Here is a 14,397-nt window from a genome sequence, read left to right as displayed (position 1 = left end):
ATCAGGGACATAGTCTATGTAAAGCTTCTAAATGACTGCCTGGCCCATAATAAGTACCCAATTAAAGATGTCAATATTGTCTTTACCGCTTCACCATACCTTCTCCTGCCCTTCCTGGCCACTCTTGATGAGCCCTAGAGTCTGATTTCACCTGGGTACCACACTAGGTGTGAGGTGGGCTGAAGAATTACAGGGGTGGAAGAGTCAGAGGAAAGGGCTGCTAGAGAGTTCACACAGAATCCCATCAAGGTCCACGGATATTTCCAGCCATCCTGTCTGCTACTCACCCACAGACAGCAGGGGCCACCACCCTAGCCCAGAATGGGTGCCAAGAGAGGTACAGGAAGCTGGACAGCAGTTTGAATTCATCCCACCATCCAGTGTATGTCAGTCAGTCTGCCTGAAGACCCACAAGACTTCCTCCTAACATCCCTGCCAGGCTGCACCCCGTCAGGAAGCTGACTACATGATTCATAGTCTGTTCTTATCTAGGCTTCCATCTCAACCCAGAGGCCAAGGGGAGGGAGGTAGGTTGGTTACCAATCAGCACTAAATGAAAATAAGGACTTTTCATTAAGTCAGGATATGGAGCCCCTCCTAAGACAAAAAGTATTTATAAAGGGAGAAGGGAGGAAAGAGAGGGGAAAGGAGGGAGGATGGATGCTGAGGGAGAGAGCCACTTCCTACAAACTGGAAGAGCCCTATGTCTTAAAAGCTGAAGCACTTGGTTTTCCACTTTGAAAGATGATAAACTCCACTCGTGTGATTTATAGCTCACCACAGGAGGAAGTCTGGGTGTAAGAAGGAAATTCCAAACTAACTCTGTTTATTTTCAAAGTAGAAATCATTAGCCTCCTACCTCTCCTTTCCCAACACCCTACCTAACGCCCTACCTTTCCTCACCTGAGCAACCTGGGGCCTCTTACACTGCAGCCAGGTCCCGCCTGCAGCCAGCCTAAAACCCAGGGTCAGTCCTCGAAAGCCTCAGGAAGCGTGACAGCCCGGCAGAGCCTCCTTCTACCCGGGCACCCCAGTTTCCTGGAGACTGGGTCTCCAGGGAACACAGTTCGCTCTTCAGTAGGTGGAAAACTGAGGAAGGGAACTTTCCGGGCTCCAAAATACAGCTCACACTTTAGGACTAAGACTAAAAAGAACACCATTCTGCACCAACTCCTTCACTTAACAGAAGAGGAAACACAGACCCAGAGAGGGAAAAAAAGTTGAGTTGTTTGAGGTAACACAGCGAGTGGGCAGAGAAGTCGAGACTCCGTGGGCGCTTTTTTGAGTCGCAGCCCCTCGGGAAGCGCGTCTCGCCGCCTCGCGGTCCGCTCACCCCCAGACCCGGACCGGATGATCCAACCCCGGCAGCCCCGGGCAGGGCGCGTTACCTTCCTCCTGGCTAGGCGCTGTGACCTCTTCTACCCCGGCGAGGCGAAGGCTGCCCTGCCCAGTTCGCGCGCTCGCTGGGCTGCCCAGGTGTCGCACGGCCACTATCAGCGACGGAGGCGGGTGCAGGCCCCCCCGGGCGGCGGCGGGAGGCGCGCAGGGGCCGCTCCGGGCCGGGCGGACCAATGGCGCTGCGCCCGCTCCCCGCCCCGCCCAGCCCCGGCTGCCAGGGCTCCGAGCTCGACGTCCGCAAGCTGCTACTCTCTTCCCTTCTACCCCGCCTCCGTGGTTCCTTCTTTCCCCACGTCCCACTCACTTTCGCCTCCTTCTCAAGTGTACCTTACCCCGAAACAACTTTTTTCTGTGCACATAAAGCAAGCAGCACTTATTTTTATTTTTTTACTTTTTCTACCCCTCTGCCTTAGGAGGCCTTGGAACCTGAGAGCATGGAGCACAAACAGCCCCTCCACCCAGAGAGCGAGGTCAGCTTCCGTGCCCTGGAAACCGGGTGCGGAGTGGTATGTGGCCGCTGTTGGAGCACGTTGTTTTAATCCCTGGGGCGGTAGTTCCTCACCTGTAAAATAGAAAATACCTCACAGGTTGTTGAGGAGATTAAATGAGATGATGCTTTAAAGGCATCTGATAAAATAATACCTAGGGCTGGATAAATGGCGAGCGCGGTGTGTGTTGCCTGCACGCCCAATGAGTATGCAAGCGGACTGGTGTGCTGCTGGAAGGGGCTAGCTGGTGAAGAACTCACTGCTGTCCAGTCGGTTCCGACTCGTAGAGACCCTATGAGACAGAGTAGAACTGCTCCATGGGATTTCCAAGGCAGTAAATCTTTACAGAAGCAGACTGCCACATCTTTCTTCTGTGCAGGGATGGTGGCTTACAACCGCCGCCGACCTTTCCGTTAGCAGGGAGCGCTTTAGGCATATAAATACAATATTGTATCTTGTCTTACTGAAAATGTTAATGATGATGGGGCCAGCCCAGGCAAACTTCTGAAGCAGGTGAACCTTAAGGCCTTCCCTTTCCCCATCGTCTCCCTGTTTAATGTTGTCCACCCAACTGAAGAGGATGTGGAACCAGGAATATCATTGCTGATGTCAGATGGATGCTGGCTGAAAGCAGAGAATATCAGAAAGATGTTTACCTGTGTTTTATTGACTATGCTAAGGCATTCTACTGTGTGGATCATAACAAATTATGGATAACATTGCGGAGAATGGGAATCCCGGAACACTTAATTGTGTTCTTGAGGAATCTGTACATGGATCAAGAGGCAGTCATTCAAACAGAACAAGGGGATACTGTGTGGTTTAAAGTCAGGATACTGTGTGTGCCAGGGCTGTATCCTTTCACCGTTCCTGTCCGGTCTGTATGCTGAGCAAATAACCCAGGAAGCTGGAATATATGAAGAAGAACATGTTATCAGGATTGGAGGAAGAGTCATTAACAACCTTGCTTGCTGAAAGTGAAGAGGACTTGAAGCACTTACTGATGCAGATCAAAGACCACAGCCTTCAGTATGAATTACACCGCAACATAAATAAAACAAAAATCCTCACAACTGGACCAGTAAGCCACATCGTGGTAAATGAAGAAGAGATTAAGATTGTCAAGGATTTCATTTTACTTGGATCTACAGTCAACACCCATGGAAGCAGCAGTCAGGAAATCAAAAGACGCGTTGCATTGGGCTAATCGGCTGCAAAAGACCCTTTAAAATGTGGAAAAGCAAAGATGCCACCTTGAAGACTAAGGTGCACTGACCCAAGCCATGGTGTTTTCAGTTACCTCAATTGCATGCAAAAGCTGGACAATGAGCAAGAAGACCCAAGAAGAATTGATGCCTTTGAAGTGTGGTGTTGGCGAAGAATATTGAATATACCATGATCTGCCAAAAGAACGAACAAGCTTGTCTTGGAAGAAATACAACCAGAATGCTCCTTAGAAGCAAGGATGATGAGACTGTGTCTTACATGCTTTGGACATGTTAGCAGGAGGGATCAGTCCCTGGAGAAGGACATCATGCTTATTAGAGGGTTAGCGAAAAAGAGGAAAACTGTCAATGTAATGGATTGACACAGTGGCTGCAACAATGGGCTCAAGCATTGCAACAATTGTGAGAATGGCACAGGACTGGGCAGTGTTTTGTTCTGTTGTGCGTATGATCACTATGAGTGGGACTGACTCGACGGCACCTAACAGCAACAACGCAACTGAGGGTGGACCTGGTATACCTTGGGTTCTTCAAAAAGTCTCCCTGCTCTCACATTTACCAATGCTGATCCACAATGGCCTCATTCAGTGCTGGGTGCAGGGCTGCTAATCTGGTCTAGGTGTCCTTGCACAGTGTTAAAATGTGTCATCTGGCGTTCATCCAACCCTTGAGAGTGTAATGTGTCCCTGTGTTGGGTGAGAAAGAACTAGGGATGCATAAGATTGAATAAGTCACTTATCTGACCTTTGAAGAGACAAATTTGTAAATAATTTCAATTTGGGGTAATGAATGCCGTAATAGGTACAAAGTATTGTAGACCTGGGGGAGGGAGGAAACAAAAGGTTAAATACAGATGTGAGTAAAGTAAGTCTTGAAGGAAGGCTGCGACTTAGGCCAGGTGGAAGGGCGGAGAGAACAGTGGGTGCATACAGTCAGGTGAAGATATGGAGGTGCGCATCCTTTGTCAGGGCTATTGCACAGGGTTTGTAAGAGCAAGGTAGAGATGAAGCCAAAAAGGGAGTAGACAGATGTGAGAGGAGGAGCCGGGCCTGCCATGCTGAGGAAAGTAGGCTCAGGCTGTGTCCTATTGGTGATGGCTGCCAGTGAGCGATTTTAAGCAGAGGAATGGCATGACCACATTTTTTTTTTTAATTGTGGTTGTTGTTGTGTGCCTTCTGGTGGATTCTGACTCATAGTGACCCTATATGATAGAGTAGAACTGCCCCATAGGATTTACTAGGCTGCAGTCTTTATAGGAGCAGATTGCCAGGTCTTTCCTCCTGTGGAGCAGCCAGTAGGTTCCAGCCTTCAACCTTGTGGTTAACAGGCCTTTTGGTTAGCATCTGAGCACTTAAGCGTTGTGCCACAGGGCTCTTTGATTGTGGTAGGTATATATACAGCAAAACCTGTGAAAGCCAGAACCTGTGTAAGGCGGAAACCTGTCAGAGAAGGAAAACTCAAATCAGTGATAGAAAAGTAAGACCAAACACTATCAAAGGTGGAAAACTTGTGAGACCTGAAAAAAACAAGGCAGTCCTGCTGAGTTCCAGCTCTGGCAGATTTATATATACCTCAAAACAAGGATCCCTGGTGGCACAGTGGTTAAGCACACCATTGCTAACCAAAAGGTTGGTGGTTTGAACCCACCAGCTGCTCCGAGGGAGAAGCAGGTGTGGCAGTCTGCTTCGGTAAAGTTTTATAGCCTTGGAAACCCTATGGAGCAGTTCTACTCCGTCCTATAGGGTTGCCATGAGTTGGAATCGACTCAACAGCAACAGGTTTGAGTTGTTTTTTTCTTTAATATATGTCAAAACAGTTGCCATTTCAGCATTTTTCTACATGTTCAATTCAGTGGCATTAATTACATTCATCGCGTTGTGCAACCACCACCACTATGTTTTCACATTTTTCCATCACCCTTAACAGAAGCTCAGTGCCCCCTAAGCAATGACTTCCTCTTTTCCCCTTTCCCCCATCCCTGGTAATGACTAATTAACTTTGGTCTCTATACATTTGCCTATTTTAGCTATTTCAATAAGGACCACATTTGCTTTTAGTACCTGTCTTTCAGCATCGATTGTGCCTGCCTTGGTTAACTCCTTCCTGCCCCCTCCAGCCCAGGAGGGCAGACACTAGGTCTTGCTCTTTTCTGGGTGTCTTGCATCACTTGGTATGGGGCTTTTTAATTTTTTTAATTTTATTGTGCTTTAAGTGAACGTTTACAAATCAAGTCAGTCTCTCATACAAAAATTTATATACACCTTGCTATGTACTCCTAGTTGCTCACCCCCTAATGAGATAGCACACTGCTTCCCTCCACTCTCTTTTTGTGAGCGTTTGGCCAGCTTCTGACCTCCTCTGCCCTCTCATCTTCCCTCCAGACAGGAGCTGCCCACTTAGTTTCATGTGTCTACTTGAGCCAAGAAGCTCACTCCTCACCAGTATCATTTTCTATCTTATAGTACAGTCCAGTCCCTGTCTGAAGAGTTGGCTTTGGGAATGGTTCCAGTCTTGGGCTAACAGAAGGTCTGGGGACCATAACCTTCAGAGTCCTTCTAGTCTCAGTCAGACCATTAAGTCTGGTCTTTTTACAAGAATTTGAAGCCTGCATCCAACTTCTCTCCTGCTCCCTCAGGGATTCTCTGTTGTGTTCCCTGTCAGGGCAGTCCTTGGTTGTAGCTGGGCACCATCTAATTCTTCTGGTCTCAGGCTGATGTAGTCTCTGATTTATGTGGACCTTTCTGTCTCTCAGGCTCATAATTACCCTGTGTCTTCGGTGTTCTTCATTCTTCTTTGCCCCAGCTGGGTTGAGATCAATTGATGCATCTTAAATGGCCACTTGCTAGCATTTAAGACCCCAGATGCCACTCACCAAAGTGGAATGGCATAGGGCTTTGAAAGAATTCAATCAATTCTTGACTCTCTTCCTGCGAAAACAAACGTCAATGCCTGACTGCTAGGGAGAGTCTGAGGATCATTCCTTTGTGCTCTGAGGCAGGTCGGTAGAGGAGAAATTTTAAGGCAGCATCTTATTGGGGCATTCAACTCATCTGAAGAGGCCATATGGCTCAGAAGTGAAAAGCTAAAGCTCTGATGTCAAATGGCCAAGTTTCAAATACTGGACTTTAGGTCAGTTCCTTAACCTCTCTGTGCCTCAGTTTGATCATTTGTTAAAGCAGTGATAATAATGCTTCTCTCTTTGGCCTACTGTGAAGGTTGAAATAAGAAATTACATGTGTTCAGCACAGTGCCTTGCACACAGAGAGTACACAATATGCTTTAGTTAACTTGATCATGTCAAGTCAACAATGTCCTGTTCCACTTAACCTGTAGGAGGTTGCCACTCTTTGAAATGGTTTGCAGATAAATGATGCTTTGCAACATTTCGTTGAATAGTACAGTTCAGGGGCTAAATGTACAGACTTTGGTTAAGTCCTGCCTCTGGCACTGGACTAGCTGGGTGACTTTGGACAAGTCACTTAATGTCTTTAAGCCTCCATTCCTCTTCTGTAAAATGGAAATACTAATAGTGCTGCCCCATACAGGGATTAAAGGAAATAATGCTGTAACACATTTAGCATATTTCCTGGCTCAATGTAAGCTCCCATTAAATGTTCGCTGATATGATAATGGCTGGAGGAGAGTTCTTACAATTTTTGGAAGAGGAACAATAATGTAGCAGTAATGTATTTGAAGATGGAAGTGTAATCTTGGAAAAAACTAAAGTCAATGTAAAGATTGGTGTTAGATTTATGAGAATTGATGGGAAGCTTCAAAGTGAGCTTTGAAACCTTCAGGTGGAGCATGGGCCTGGACTTTTCTCGTACAGCCTGGGTTATTTAAATACTTACATAAAATTCTCACAGGCCTTGGGAATAAAATAAAATGACGTACTGTTTGCATTAGTTGTGAATGACTGCTCTCTGAGCTTCCCTCCTGGAATGAATGTGGTAAGGCTAAAGCTTTCAAATGAGAATGTGGGATTTAACCCTTATTGGCACCCAGCTGTGACTCTAGAATTTTAAGTACATTACCAAGTTTTATCAGCTAGTTAATAGGCAACCATTTGTTTCTGGGATGGGCTAGGTGTGGTTCCTGCAAACTCCAAGTATCTTGCCCTCTATTTTTGACCTAGGAATCCTTCTTGTGCATCCAGGCCCAGGACAAATGCCACCAATTTTTGCCCTCCTACAACTGAACAAATTAATCCTTCCAACCTCTACATTCACACCCTTTCTCAAGCCTTTTCTCGGCAGTGATTTAATTCTGCCCTGTTTTATAGTTGGTTGTCACAGGATTTGCCACTCTCTACTAATTTTAAAGCTCACTGAAGTCAAAGACCCCTTCCTTTTCTTTGTATTTCTTCTCACTGCGAGTATCCTCTCCCTCACCACATCTCTTTCTGTAATGATTTGTATGCCATAAAAAAAAAAAAAAAAAAAATGCCATAGACACTCAATAAATGATTGTTCAATTGCATTGGCAGACAGGTCTCTTACACAGACATGTTACAGAGAATAGCACTGTTGGCCACCATGGAAAACTGAAAAAAAATCTTCCTTTTGAATACACAACTTTGCCTTTAAACTACATATGTGGATTTATAACTCCTTGCCCACCAAAAATTGTAGATATTGCTGAGACATTGTACAATTAAGTCTGGTGTGGTAATGTGGTTAGGTGACTTATAGCAGTAGATATCAAATGTACAGCATTTAAAACACAATTCAGACGTGGTACTGGGTCATCAAAGCAAGAATTTGGTTTTTAAATAATGTGCAAAGCCAACATATGGAATATCTTTGTAACTTCTAGAAGTATAAAACTTTGGCCTTGAATCAAATTGTGTTAGCAACCTCTCCACAGTTTTTAATAATGCCTTATGTTTCTATGTGGCTTTGTATTTTTCAAAGCCCTTTCGCTTTGATTATCTTGTTTGATCTTCACATCAATCATATGATGTAGGAAGGGCTGCTATTAGTATCTGCATTTTACAGATGAAGATAGGAGGGACTTGAGAGGATCAGGCCTTCAAGCCCAGGCAAAATGACAAACTAGCAACAAAGTCAAGGTTGGAACCCAGGGCTCTACTATGCCAGAAAGACTTCTAATACTCACACAGGTTGTGGCATCATTATTTATGACCTTTATGAGCAACAATCATAAGCAGATACACATTTTATTTTCATGTATATATATGTTCATACAGACTTCCTTTAAAAAGCTAAAAAAGAGAAAACTTATGTTCGATCATCTCCCTCAGATATGTATTTGTAATCATTATTTTTTATAACATCAGTACCTTTCATCTGTGTGTTATCAGAGTGCATTTGAATATTAATTACACTTTTAAAAAATCTCTAGATTTACTCTGTTTTATTAGTGTTTTAGAATAATTTTCTCTTTTTGATTTTCAAAGAAAAAAATCTTACTTCAGAAGATAGGAGACCATTTTATTTTATTAGTATGAGATCGTTTTGGTAGAAGAAGGCTAGTTATAATGGTATAACTCATGGCCTTTTTTGTTTGTTTTCTTTTGCTTTTTTTGAAATTTACCTTACCCAAAAGCCCCTCTATACTTGCTACAAATAAGGAGACAGTGATTTAAAGGGAACCTGACTAACCTTTTTATTTTAAACCCAAAATGGGGTTGAGGTTTGTGTGATAAGGTAAGATCCTGGCAGATTATTATACAAAAGAAAAAAAAAAACCCAAACCCATAGCTGTCAAGTCAGTTACGACTCACAGCGACCCTATAGGAGAGAATAGAGCTGCCTTATAGGGTTTCCAAGGAGTGCCTGGTGGATTCGAACTGCCCACCTTTTAGTTAGCAGCCATAGCTCTTAACCATTATGCCACCAGGGCTCCAGTAGATTATTATAGCTACTGTGCTTCCTAACTGCCAGGTACTTTTCTAAATGCTTTTATATCCTTTAATTTGAGGAACCCTGGTGGCACAGTGGCTGAATCTCTCAACTGCTACCCAAAAGGTGGGTGGTTTGAATCCATCAGCCCATGTGTGGGAGAAAGATGTAGCAGATGGCTTCCATAAAGATTACAGGTTTGGAAACCCAATGAGGCAGTTCTACTCTGTCCTGTAGGGTCGCTATGAGTCAGAATTGACTCAAAGGCAATGGGTTTGGTTTTTTGGTTTTCTTTCCTTTAGTAGGTCCCTTGGTGGCACAAATGGTAAAGCACTCAACTACTAGCTAAAAGGTTGGTAGTTGGAACCTACCCAGAGGCACCTTGGAACTCAGGCCTAGTGATCAACTTCTCAGTTCTAATCTCCATACATGGGGTCACTCTGAGTCAGAATCAATTCAGGGCAACTAACAACAACAACAATTTCCTTTCATTGTCCAAGTAGCTCTAAGTGGTTACAGGTGAGAAACTGAATTATATGGTGGTTAAGTTACTTGCTTAAGGCTATACAGCTAAACATCTTCCCAGAAGGATATGGAGACTCTGGGGTTGGCTCTCCCAGAAGGTAATAGGATCTCGCTTCAACCTGAAGTGGCCTGGGTTATGCAGTTGGACTAAACCAAACCAAAACCATTGCTGTCAAGCTGATTCCTACTCACAATGACCCTATACGATAGAGTAGAACTGCCCCATAGGGTTTCCAAGTAGCGGCTGGTAGATTTGAACCACCAGCCTTCTTGGTTAACAGGAGTATCCACTACACCACCAGAGCCCCAGTTGAACTAAAGCAGGGTAATTTCCTCAAATACTCATTAGGATACTACTTCTTTGATGTAATTACTATCACCTTTTCTCAACATAATTGCTGCGTTCTTGAATGGTTCTAGATTTATACTGCCCAAAGTGGTAGGCGCTAGCCACATGTGGTTATTGAGCACTAAAAATGTGCCTAGTCTGAATTAAGACATACTGTAAGCATAAAAGACATAACAGATTTTGAAGACTTAGGAACAAAAAAAACATAAAATCTCATCAGCAATTTTTGTATTAATTACATGTTGGAATAATATTTTGGATATACTAGGTTAAATTTAAAAATTAATTTTAATAATATGTTTCTTTTTACTTTTTAAATGTGGCTACTAGAAATTTTAAAATTAAATGTATGTCTCTCATTATATTTCTGTTGGATAGTGCTGCTCTAGGCTGTCTGGATCACTTTTTCTACTTGTTGCCTGTGGTCTCAGTGGGAACTTCTCCCTTCACATTCCTTTCACTATTGTGCCATGTCCACACAGTACCTTTTGAGTTATTATGTGCGATAGGGAAGACATATTGAAAGAGCTAACCTTTGTGTTAGTTACTGTGTTTTGGAATTAAAAGCACAATAATTATAAAATGTTGTCATTGCTATTGACTGGATTTTTCCTCCCATTCTTTTTCAAGTACAGTGGAATCTTAATCAGATACTTCAAGAATGGAGTGACTAGTAAAGTTGAAACATAATTTTGTTCTATCCCTCGTTGATTTAGTTATTCATTCATGTATTAATTTTATATTACAAATGTTTATTGACTGACCATTATGCACATGGTATATTGCTATGAAGAATTCAGAGATGAACCAGATTAGTGCCTACTACTTAATCTTTTTTGAAAATATAGTAGTTTACTTTCTTGATTTTTAAAATACAACATAGTGAAGAGAATAGGCAGCATGATATAATGAAAAACAACCCTCAACCAATGGTCATAAGGCCCAACCAGAATGTAGTCCTGGTCTTATGAGCTATGTGAAATGAGCAAGTTTTGTTAACTCCAAAGCTCAGTTTTTTCATATGTAAAATTGGAAAGGATAAATAATATCCACTCTGTCTGTTTTATGTACTTGTGAAAATAAAATATAATGAAAATGACAATCTACAAGATACTATCTCTTATTTATCAAAAGACACTGAATTAGAAGTCAGGAGATTTAGCTTCTCTTCTGGACCCTGCTAGAAACGGACTATGGCCTTGGACAAGTCATTTAACCCTTCAGTTTTCAGTGTCCTTACCTCTGAGATTTAAGGTTAGGCTGCATAGATTCCAAGATCTCTTCCAACTCTAAGTCCTAGGTTTTAAGAGTTTATGATTTTAATATAATTATTTTATGAAGATCAGCATTATTTAAGTTTATCAGAATTATAATTATAAATATCAATTCTCTACCTGTACATCTTACAAGACTTAAATGTATGAAACACTAGAACTTTCCCTGAAAATAATGCTTATTTGTTTGCAGAGAAAAACCTCTGTTTCATCTTACAGTGTTTTGACCAAAGCCAAGTGGAAGGGAAAAAATATTAAAGAAATTTAAAACCACTCTTTCACTTACCTATTCATGTGTAACAAACCACTCTAAAACATAGTGGTTAAAGCAACCATCTGTTCCCTCTCACGATTCTGTGGCTAGGGTGATTCTGCTACTCACACTGCTTTGGGGTGTTTTATGTAGCTGCATTCAACTGAGAGCTCAGCTGGGGCAGGAACATCCAAGATGACCGCTCATCCTTTGGGACCTCTCTCCATAAGGCCTCTCTTCATTCAGTAGTCTAGTCCAAGCTCTCTACATGGCAGCTAGATCCCAAAAACTGCAAGAGACAAGCCCCATTGTACAAATGTTTGAGTTACGCTTGCTAATGTTCCTTTGGCTAGAGCAAGTTTCACGGCCAAATTCAGAGCCAGTGTAGGAGCGCCTGAATATGTGGAAGCATGGTTCATCCCGGACCACCAGTGTGACAGTCTATTGCCACAACTTCCATTCAACTGAGTTCTGGTTAATTGAGATCTTACCCCATCTCTCACACTTCTGCATAAATCATCGCATTCCATACATGTATACTCTGTGCATACCTCTGTTTGTGAATATGTCACACTCCACTTTAATCATCAGTTTATATTTTGGTCTTCACCCACCAAAATGGAAACTTCTTGAGTAAAGGAAGGGATGGTGTCTTATTTCTCTCTGAATGTTCAACATCTAGCACAGTGTCTCCACGTAGGAGGTACTTAACCAAACAAAAACTCAAGCCCATTGCCGTAAAGTTGATTATGACTCATAGCAACCCTATAAAATATTAATTAATAACTGAATTGAATTCTTCTGAACTTCACCAAATGCAAAGGGTAGAGCACTCATTTCAAATTGCACCAGGGCAGGGATTCCTAACCTGTATATGAAATTTAGCATTTCTTTCAATTATAAATGTAAGCAACAAACCACAGCAGTATTAACAGTAAGTGTGACTTTATCACCAATAGAAATCCCAAATATCTTCATATCCTGTTGACCTGTTGCAGATATTGGAAATTATTATTTATACTCAATCACTACTTCAAAGTTACAGTAGTAGTTAGACCTGCCCCAAGATTGCATGTGATCAGAGTCTTCCTGTCTGCAGAGGCTTGTGCCTCCCAGTATGCCAACCATGGGGCAACCCTATACTGTGTCTTAGGCTGGGTTCTCTAGAGATGCAAAACCAGTAAAGTGTATAAACACATATATAGAGATTTACATTAAGGAAATGGCTCACACGGTTCTAGAGGCTGGAGCGTCCCAAGTCCGTGAGTCAGGATAGAGGCTTCTCCTGATTCATGTAGCTGCAGAGGCTGGTGAACCCAAGATCAGCAAGTCAGACAGCAGGGCTTTGACTCATAGGCTGCGAAGACTGATGAATCCCAAGATCAGCAGGCAAAACAGCAGGTAAAAGCTGCTAGTTCAAGTCCTAAGAGCCATAAAAAAAAAAAAAAAAAAAAAATAGGTCAGACAAACAAGAGCCAGCTACAGGATCTAAAGTGAGCAAAAGTCCACAAGCCTTGCCAGAAAGTCCACTTATATTGAATGCAGGCCCCACCCTCAAGGAAACTTCCCTTCAACTGATTGACTTCTCACAGCAGATGCCATCATGGAGGTGATCACATCATCATACAACTGCCAAACTACATCATAACTGCCAAACCAATGAGAATCATGATGCAGCCAAGTTGACACACAACCTTAATGATCAGAGTCCACCCCTTGTCAACTTGGCGCCTATACACATCTCCTTAAACCATGCATAATCTCTGAATAAAGACAACTATAAAGTTATACTTACACCTAACATAATACATCTAACACACATACAACTGAATATACACTAGCCCAGCTTACAGCTTATATTTTACAAGTGAAGAAAACAAAAATATCTGATGCACACGTACAAGGCAGAAATACTGATAACAAGTATACTGCTTGTTTCTGCAACTGGCCACATGGTTGTAACTGGTATTTAGAACTACCTTCTTCCACCACCCATTCCGATTCCATTTGCCGTCAGCAAGCACCTCAGCCGGTTGCCTGGTGGGGTGACCAAAACCTTCATTCCTGTAGAGTCTGGGTCATTAGTAGTCATGCCAGAATTGAAATGCTGTAGTTTTCCATTGACTTTAGTCACAGGGCCTATTAGTACTAAGAGATGCCTTCAGGGATCTCCTGCATTCCAGACATACTCTTCTTTACCTCCATTATGTAATATCAACCCAATTTCCTCTTGGTAATCAGGATCAGTCACATCAGCCAATATGTAACTCCCTTCCTTGCCTATTGATCCAGAGGCATAAGCAGCCCAAAGTAGCCAGGTGGCATTTTAACCTCCAGCTCAATGAAATCAGTGATGTGTCTCCAGGCGGGGCATTCCTTCCTTTGGAACTAAGACCTCTAGACTCGCAGAGCATAAGGTCGTGGGGACAGGAAGCAAAAATTTTATGAGTGAGTCACTAGGGGTAATAGTCAATGGTACCACTTGGTTTTCCACACCTTGATTCCTTGACCCATGAATCCTGGCTATGGGAGAAACAGCACCACATATTGGACACTGGTTTAGATCATATTCAACCTCCTGGAGTACATTGTCCCAACCCTGCAAGGTATTGCCACCTAGCTTGCACCATAATTGTGTCTTTAGAAGACCTTCCACTGTTCTATCAAACCAGCTGCTTCAGGATGATAGGAAACATGGTAAGACCAGTGAATTCCATGAGCATGGGCCCATTGCCACACTTCATTTCCTGTGAAGTGAGTCCCTTGATCCAAGGCAATGCTGTGTGGGATACCAAGATGGCGGATAAGGCATTCTCTAAGTCCACAGATGGTAGTTTTGGCAGAAGCATTGCATGCAGGGAAGGCAAATCTATATCCATATTCCAATAGGAACAAAACAATGCCCTTTCCATGATGGAAGCAGTCCAATGTAATCAACCTGCCAATGTGATCACTTTGAGGAATGCTGCCATATGGGGGACTCAGTGTTGGTCTCTGCTGCGGGCAGATTGGGCAGACTG

At 42.9% G+C, this 14,397-nt stretch overlaps 1 protein-coding gene across 15 annotated transcripts in view; it reads right to left on the bottom strand.

Moving 5' to 3' along the window:
- The window catches only part of SYTL2 (synaptotagmin like 2), a 133,318-nt gene extending 131,727 nt beyond the window's left edge, over positions 1-1,591 (bottom strand). For 9 of the 15 annotated variants that reach the window (XM_049891068.1, XM_049891074.1, XM_049891070.1 and 6 more), the window contains exon 1: positions 1,389-1,586. The gene's annotated coding sequence lies outside the window, so the exon portion shown is untranslated. Of the gene's footprint in view, positions 1-1,388 lie in introns of all 15 variants that reach the window. The other 6 variants (XM_049891064.1, XM_049891066.1, XM_049891065.1 and 3 more) reach the window with 3 other exon arrangements.
- Between the last annotated feature and the right edge of the window lie 12,806 nt (positions 1,592-14,397).

This window comes from Elephas maximus, chromosome 7 (genome assembly GCF_024166365.1).
Source record: "Elephas maximus indicus isolate mEleMax1 chromosome 7, mEleMax1 primary haplotype, whole genome shotgun sequence".
NCBI lineage: Eukaryota > Metazoa > Chordata > Mammalia > Proboscidea > Elephantidae > Elephas > Elephas maximus.
The sequence above is the reverse complement of the archived record's forward strand: the minus strand, read 5'-3'. Positions and strand labels throughout refer to the sequence as shown.